This window comes from Tupaia chinensis, unplaced genomic scaffold (genome assembly GCF_000334495.1).
Source record: "Tupaia chinensis unplaced genomic scaffold, TupChi_1.0 Scaffold000274_1, whole genome shotgun sequence".
Lineage (NCBI taxonomy): Eukaryota > Metazoa > Chordata > Mammalia > Scandentia > Tupaiidae > Tupaia > Tupaia belangeri.
This window is the reverse complement of record NW_006159756.1, coordinates 3,688,883-3,697,652: the sequence shown is the minus strand read 5'-3', so window position 1 is coordinate 3,697,652 and position 8,770 is coordinate 3,688,883.

The following is an 8,770-nucleotide window of genomic DNA, read 5'->3' as shown; positions in this document are numbered from 1 at the left end:
TATATATATATATATATATCTCCCATAACCAGAATATAGAAATCTCAGAATCAAGGAGTGGAAGTGTGAGTTATTCCCTTCACCATTACATCCACTAACTCACTCGCAGAATTTTTGGTCCCCATTACCACCACTTTGAGCTCTGCTTATTTGGAGGCCTTTGGTTCCCAAGGGAAAAAAAATTTCTGCCAGGAAAGACAAACATGATTGTGTTTAATCAGGACTTGAAACTCCTTTCTCACCATTTTGGTTTCTTTGTGCAACTGACACACTAGACAGTAACAGGGGATGAATTACTCTGCTATTTGGGGTGATATATCCCAGAAATAAATCTGGTTGCAGAAGTGACTATGTCTAGGGCCCAGGGAATTCTCTGGGGCATCCCTTACCATTTCCATTCCAATAGTAAGTTAACCAAAATCATGGCAACCAAAACTACAGGGTATCTTTCATGATACATAGTATTAATCAAAAATGAAGGTTTGGGTCACCCAACCAGGTAAGAAATACTGTCCAACTGATGTCCTAGATGAGGGTGATGAAAACACAGAGCAAGTAGTGGGAAAAGAAGGTTATATATACACATACTTTATGACTATTTTTATCAACAGAACAGTTGAGTATACTTATTTTCTTCTTTCTGCATATATGTGTATTACTTTATTGGTTGTTCTCTTTCTCTTACTATTTTATACAAGTTATTGGGGATTAAATTTGCAATTTAAGGAAAAAGATATTCAGACGATGGCAACGTGACTACCTTTGAAGAGTTTTAACATGACCTAGTAATAGACAGAGTGACTACCTTCCAGAAATGAATACGATGACTATTGAAACTTCAATCTCCTCATTTTGGGGACAAGATGAGAATTTCTTCTTACAAAACATGGCTGCATGTTAGTAGGCAGGAACTTTTTGTATGGCAGTAGGAAATTCAAATCTGTATAGAAAGAAATGTGTGGCTATTGAGTATGCAAAAGAGTAACCTATTAAGTAATTGTCTCTTTGATGTGAACCAATTCTAAATTCTACTTTATGATACTGGAGTTTCTGCTTTGCCATGGGATTTTTATCAGTTGAGGCTCTGTCAATCAAGGCTATTGGAGGAAGACTGCAGAGTTGGAACAGGAATAAGAAATTATTTCTTCCTGTTGAAGTCCTGTTCTCTTCTTGTTTCTGTCAGACTCACTTACTCAGCAACAGAAATTTGTTTTACAGCAGCAGTGAAATGCATGTTGAAGATTCTCCAACAGAACGTCATTGTGTGCCCTGAGAGACTTCAGTTCCATCCAGCCAGACCCCCACTTCAAAAAGTGTGAGTCCCAATTCCACAGTTATCTTCTGCAAACTCAGAGATACCTCCAGCCAAGCATTTCCCCCTTCTCAGATGTTTATCTTTCAGCTCTGAGGGTCCCTCCAGTTCTAAGGATGGTAGTTGCTTTCTGAAGTTGCAGTGTCCATAATATCCAAGTGTACTCTTTCACCTTTTCAGTTAGTTAGTAATTCTTCACTATTTCACAGTCCTTTATGTGAATTTTCTATGTTTAAAATACCTGGTGTGATTTCTGTCTCCTTATTAGACCCTGGATAATACATCTCTCAAGAAGGAGCTGTACATTGAGGCAGGGGAACAAAGGTGAAAGCCCATCTCTGAATCTGGCTTTCACCCTTTTTCCTCCACAAAGTCTTATGTAAGTCTGAATCTTATACAACACACCCCACCTCACACACTCTGCTCCAGCAACACTGAAACCATCTGCAGCTCCCCAGATAACTTTGATTTCTCCTTTTGTTATCTACCTCTTCTGTGATTTATAACAAGACCATGTCTTTAGACCAAAGGAGAGTAATGGGAAACAAAGCTAGAGACATAGGTTAGAAAAGGCTTTGAATGAACCATCAAGAATTTGACTTTATGCACTTGAATGGATAAACTTGGAAATATTTTAAGCTGAAGAATCATGTAGAAACAGCAGTTCTTGTGGAGCTATATCTAGAAGTCATGGTGGAGTGTTTTCCCAGGCCAAACTTTCTCCTCCCCATTCTAACATTCTTGTTAAGAATTCTATACAGATATACATCCTTTTGTACAGCATTGGACTTGACAGTCCCAAATACTACACAGTTCTTCCTTTCTCTCCTTACCTGGGCAGTGCTCCTCTGAGAGCAAAGCTTGTACATTTTTGCCACCCTCATTTTCACTACCACCATTACCACCATTGCAGTTTGTAGGTTTCAGAAGTGAATGAGAGAAAGGCAAGGAGGTGAAAGTTTGAAAAAAGGGATGATGGGGGCTAGTGGAAAACAAGGCTAATAGAAAGAAATTGACAGAAGAGAAAGAAGTTCATAAGAAGAGAAATAAGAGATGAGCCTCAATGAGAATAGAGTACTCTCATTAATGAGTGAATCTAATGAATCCATCCAATAAGTAGAGTTAAAAATATAGAGAGTACAGACTGTTCAGAGCCTTCTCTTTTCATCAAAAAGCTATACTGTCTTTCTTTGAGAGCAACTTGATTGGCAAGTTGATACTGTGAGTCTAACAGGAATGAGGAGAATGTCTCATAGGACTAACTTGCCATTAATTTACTCCGCTTCATTATAAAAAAAGTGACTGAAAAAACTTAAGAAAGGCTATTAATGGAAAGAACATGAGTAGTGCTTAAGGACTCCCTTTTATAAGGACTATCAGAGACAGAAGGAAGAGCTTTAAGTAAATCCCATCCTGACCCCGGACCCCAAACTTCTTGTCCATTACACAAGTATTTAAATGAGTCTGACTGTGCTAGATGTTGGGCTCATAGTGTTAAAAAGATAGGCAGCGTGCTTGCCCTCATTGGGTTTACAATCCAAAAATTAACATGTGCAGGTAACACAAAGAGCCCTAAGAGATAAAGCAGTATAGGAATGTTCAGTACAAATAGAGTAATCCCACTGCCAATAGAAAGTGAAAACACGGCATTTGGTTTAGGTTTGGGAATGTAGATAGAATTTGAACAAGGAAGGCACAGGAAGGGAAGCACAGAATAAGCACCAGAATGGGAAACCTTGGGTGTGAATGGAGAAGAGTCAACAGGATTCTTTGAATGGCACATAATGTGACCAATAGGGTTTTTACCTCTAACTCCACCACCACCACCCAGCATTCATTTCACAGCCTTATCCCTCTGGAGCCAAGCTTCTCCACCTCTGTCTAGCTTCTCCTAGCTTCTCCATCTCTATCTCCAGAGAACCCTCAATCAGAATGGGGGGATTTATGAGCAGCAACAACACTCCCCTCCACGGATCAATGGCCAAAGATCAATAGCTATAATGCAGAAAATTAATCCATATTCATTAGAATTGAATTGAGCAAATGATACTATAAAAATTTCCTTGGAAATCTATACAAAGGAATTAAAGAAAAAGTTGTTTTAATGTCTCTACTGCCTGCCAAGTCACAGGTTTAGGAATTTAGGCAATGGGAGCTCCTGTTCACTTTCAATGGCAGCTTAAAAGTTATTTAGGAGCATAGCTGTATTTGCCACTCAGATGCTACGGGTGTGGAGACAGAAGAGATGTTTTCCTTCCCATGGATTTGGATGCCCAGGAAGCAGAATTGACTAAATGACTCATGTGCCACCTCTGGTCCTAGAATCCCATTACTTCCTGATTCCTCCCTTACAGCACAAGTTACAGATGTCCTTGAGGAATGCCAACCACAATCACTCACACAGGAAGTAGCTTTGGCTGCTACCATTCTCTTTCTGTCCTGGTCCCCTTTCCTGTCCCAAAGAATCTCTAATCATTCTTAGATCCAGACCCATCACAAAACAAGAATAGACACAAGAGTAATGAGGAAGCCTTGGACTGTGAAAAGTGGAGAAAACGTGAAAGAAAAGACCCAGCATGCTCTGGTGAACATTCATTCATGGTCATACAAGCAGAGGGCCTAGGTTCCAGTCTGTACTTCACCCCTCCTTGCTGTGGGAAACTTGACATATTCCCTTTGAGGCTCATTTTCTTCATCTATAAATAAGGACAATAACATAATAATTGCTACCTCAACAGGGTTATCATGAAGATTAATTAACACAATGCAGGGTGAAAGTGCTTTGCCAACTGCAAAATGTTATTCAATATTATTATGTTGTCCTGAAAGCTCAAACACATTCTTCTGAGGCAGGTATCTTATTAATGGGATGTATTGATGGACTCCTTGAGGTGCAGAAATACCCCAAATTTGTATGCCAAAGTGTACATCTAAGCATATTCGTGTCTTTCAAGAGAGAGGCCCATGACTTTTTTTTTTTTTTTTGAGAGGTTTTTCGCTACAGGGCACATGTGCTCACCAGACAGACAGAGAGAGACATAGAGACAGAAAGCGAGAAATCACCCCCCAGGGGGGGATGGTCACGCCGCAATCCCTTCTCCTCCATTCTCCTCTCAGGATCTTGGGCACGCACACACACGCGCCCGGTGTGAGATTTAAGCCACCGGGTCCAGGACGTGAACCACGGTCAACTACGTGGGAATCCAGCGACATAGCCATTACGCTAACTGCTGGTTCCCAAGAAAGAGGCCCATGACTTTTAACAAATTGTCTGAGGGGTTTGTACCCAATGGAGATAGAGAATCGAGAGCCCCTGACATCAAGATACTGAGTGGTGGCCCCTCATCTCTGCAGAGTGGGGACCAGAGTCTTTTATTTATTGCAACAAGAGACTAGTTAAGCAGGAGTCACTGCAAGAAGAAACAGCAATGCCGCTGAGGAAAGTTACAAGCAAGGGTGGTTAGATACAGCGATAGTCGGAGTGCTGACTTGCCCTGAAGCAAGTGGAATGATCTTGATTTTCTCAACCGTCCATCCAAAGACTCCATGTTGCCCAACTCCAAGAATCTTTGTTCAATTCTGTGTGACTAGAGCCTTTAAGACACAACTGCAAGGCTTGTTCTTTACATCCTATATGTAGTAATTCCTGGAGATGGGCAAAGAAGTAGCCATGCCTCAACCTTACACCTCTCCTGACCCTCCTTCCAATTTTCAATCCTTACAGTCAAATGAAATCAGATGTTCTCCGATAGTCTCTTGCCCTCTTTGAAATTCCATTCTCAGAGCCAACAAATGGCATCACGGTTACATCACTGGACTCCTACATGGCCAACTACAGTTCAAGTCCTGGACCTGGTGGCTTGAAACTCATGCAGGGCATGTACATGCCCGAGATCACAAGAGGAGATTGGAGGAGAAGGGATTGCAGATGGCATTCCCCCCTGGGGGGTGATTTCTCACTTTCCCTCTCACTGTCTCTGTCTCTCTCTCTCTCTCTCTCTCTCTAGCAAGCATAGGTGCCCTAAGGCAAAATCCTTTAAAAAACAAAGAGAAAAGAAAAGAAACTCCAATTACATCCTTTTTCTGAGCATTCTGAGAAATTCCTTTCTAGGGAGAGGAAGAAGCATTTAGATTGAATTTTACTTTACATCGAGACTCAAGTATATGATAGTACTATATCTCTTCATTTCCTTTTTCCCCCCAAGTATCGAGACTCAAGTATATGATAGTACTATATCCCTTCATTTCCTTTTCCCCCCCGAGGGTTTTTGGTCATAGGGCCTGTGTGCTCACTGGAGAGAGACAGAGACAGTAAGAGGGAAAGTGAGAAATCATCCCACTAGGGATGGGGGTGGGGGAAATGGCCATGTCACAATCCCTTCTCCTCTATTCTCCTCCTGGGATCGTGGCCACACACACACACAAGCACACACACACAGTGTGATTTTCAAGCCACCAGGCCCGGGACTTGAACTGCTATTTGCCACATGGGAGTCCAGCAATGTAACTGCTATGCCATCTCCTTGCCCCTATAGTCCCTTCTTATACAACCCTACCTGATATCTCCCTGGAGCCTCTAGAATCTTCCAAGGGAGAAACCCAATCAGAGCTCCAGCTCAATTAAATCATGTTTAGCTCATTGTTAGGTTGTTCTGTTTTTATTTTTCACACCACCTTATTCAGCACTGATGCTGCATGCAAATCTTAAAGACTCCTGACCAATTTCATTTCCAGCACCCTTATATGTTAGAAGCTGCTATGATCTGAATGTTCCCCAAAAGGCATGTGTTGAAACTTAATCATCCTATGAAGAGGTAAGACCTTTAGAAAGCATATACTGGATTAGGACCCTTAGAAAAGGGCTTGAGGAAATGGATTTGTCCCTTTTTCATCTCTTCCACCATGTGAAAAAAAGCAGAAGATGCAGCAATAAGGTGCCACCTTGGAAGCAGAAAGACCAACCCTCACCAAACACAGAATCTGCCAGCACCATGGTCTAGGACACCTTAGGCCAACAGAAATTTATTTCTCACAATTCTAGGAATTGTGAGGAAATAAATTGTAGAATAAATTCTAGAAATTGTGAAGAATAAATTTCTATTTATAGATTTCCCTGTCTGCGGTATTTGGCCTGAGCAGCACGAATGGACTGAGACAAGAGATGAAAGGACTGACCCCACATCGGAAGAAAATGAGAAGGTCCTCTTATCCCTGCCTCTGCCTCTGAAACAGCTCTCTCTCTTTCCCGATAATCCCCCAGAATGGACATAGCATAAACTCCTCTCAGCAGGAGGCCGAGAATTTCCTCCTCGGGTCTGACCCAAGTCTCATCAATGGTGTGGGTGAGGTAGGGGAAGTGCCTCCTCTCTAGGCTCAGTCCCTCCAGCTCTAACTTTCTGCCATTCTCAGAGCCCATGAACTACTTTGGGTCTCTTTTCTTCCTCTGGAATGTATTTATCTTTTTCTGGGAAACTGCCACGCATTTGGGGGAGGCAGTGTGGGCAAAAATGACCACAAAGCTAGAAGGAATGCTTAAGGAGTCCAACGACCATTCAACACAGATTTATTGAGCATTTGTCATGTTCCAGGGACGACACAAGGCACATAGGAGAGATGGACTCTGGTGGGCAAGCCCCTCTAGCAACCAAGCTTCTGAGGACACCGTCGCCACTCTATAAATCAGTACCACAGACATCTCCTCTATCTTTGTGGAGTTTATCACAGTCTGTCTATTAGGTAGCATGACAATTTGTAAAAGGACCTACCCCTCCTGCTGGACGACAAATGCCTGAAGGAGGAAGAAAGTCCACATAAGGGCTCTGTACTTGTTTATTGAATTCATTGCAATCAGAATTCATCCCTTATTTATTATTATCTCTTGAAGTGGTGGAGAGTGAAGTTAGATAGGAAGAGAGCAGCAGACACACACAAACATCTCTCCTCTGTTAAACATATACACATTTATGTGCACACATGCACACACGTGCATGCATACACATACATTCAGAAGAGACTCTCAGCTCCCTGCTGCTGACTTGTAAATGCAGACTTCAAGAGACAATTAAATATTGATATCTTTACATCTCAGTATTTTCTTTTCAAATCCAAACAGCCCCAACAGGAGCTATTGCTGGTACTTATTTAACACCTTAAAAGCATCCACAAGGGGTTTTACAGTTTTTAAAATTAAGTCGTTAAGAGCAAAGAAGCAACAAGCTGTTGAGTGGGAGTGGGCTAACTCCCCTGAAATAACCTGTGGGAAGCCCCAATTCACTCTCTTAGACTCCACCAAGAGGGCCAGCTTTAGGGGCCCCAGCCAGCTCTCCTGGATCCTGGATCCTGGATTGTGAGGGTGGGGGGCCTCCACACTCCTCTCCTTCCATGTCTGAAAAGGACAAAGAGATACTCTCTTGCCAGTTTTCCCCAACAGACACTTGAGTGCCCTGCAATCAGAGGCTTGATAAAGTTATGCAAATTGCCTATGCATAATGATGTCCTTGCTGAATCGATTAACCCAGTGGGGGTGCTGGACAGGAGCTAGCAGGTGCTGGCTGCTGGGCTCTCAGCTCTGCCCAGCACCTAGAGTGATGTCGGTGCTTCTGGCCTTCTGACTGCATTCCACTACCACCCCACCTCCCCCATGCCTCTATGACAAACACACTCTCATCTCTGTCTCTTCTCCCACAGTCAGGCCCCATCATCTACCCTCTAGGATCTCTAAGGTCAGGGCTGAAAGGGTAATGGACAAAACCCTTTCCCAGGACCTGTTTCAGTGAAGAGCAGATAAGGGAACTTTCTATGGCTGAATTTTAGCCCCTCAATCCACTGGCTCAGGCATTTGTGTCTCCTTGCCCATCATGTGGGTAGGACTCAGGCTCTTGTGTTCCCCTCAGGACCCACTCTAAGGCCTTCGACAATAAGCACTCGCCAAATGCCTTTTGGATAGAATTGAATTCTAAAATTACTGAGCTGGAAAGCATCTTTGAAGTTATTTGAGCAGTAAGCAGTTAACATTCTGATTACAATTCTTGTGCCATGCACCATGGCTGTGTCGACTGGCATAAGGATTCCAGTTTAGCTCTTGTGAGTTCCTTGAAAGTATAATCAAATTAAATCTTTATGTGCTTTTCTTATGGGCAGAGGATGCATGACTTTCACCACCTTCTTCATGGGGTCACGATCCCTCCCTAAAACAAAGTTAACAACTGCTAGTCTCATGGAAAGGGCGGCTATAAAACCAACAGTCCCAAGACAGTGTAATATACCCTATGACAGAGAAAAGCAAAAGATACTTTGAGCACACAGAAGAGGATCCAACCTGTGGAGGACAGAGCCCTGAAATAAGGATCAGTCCCTTATAAGGTAGTTATTACTAGATCCACTTCACTACTAAAGAATATGAGGCTTGGGACCAGCAGTTAGCATAATGGCTATGTCACTGGACTCCCACGTAGTCGA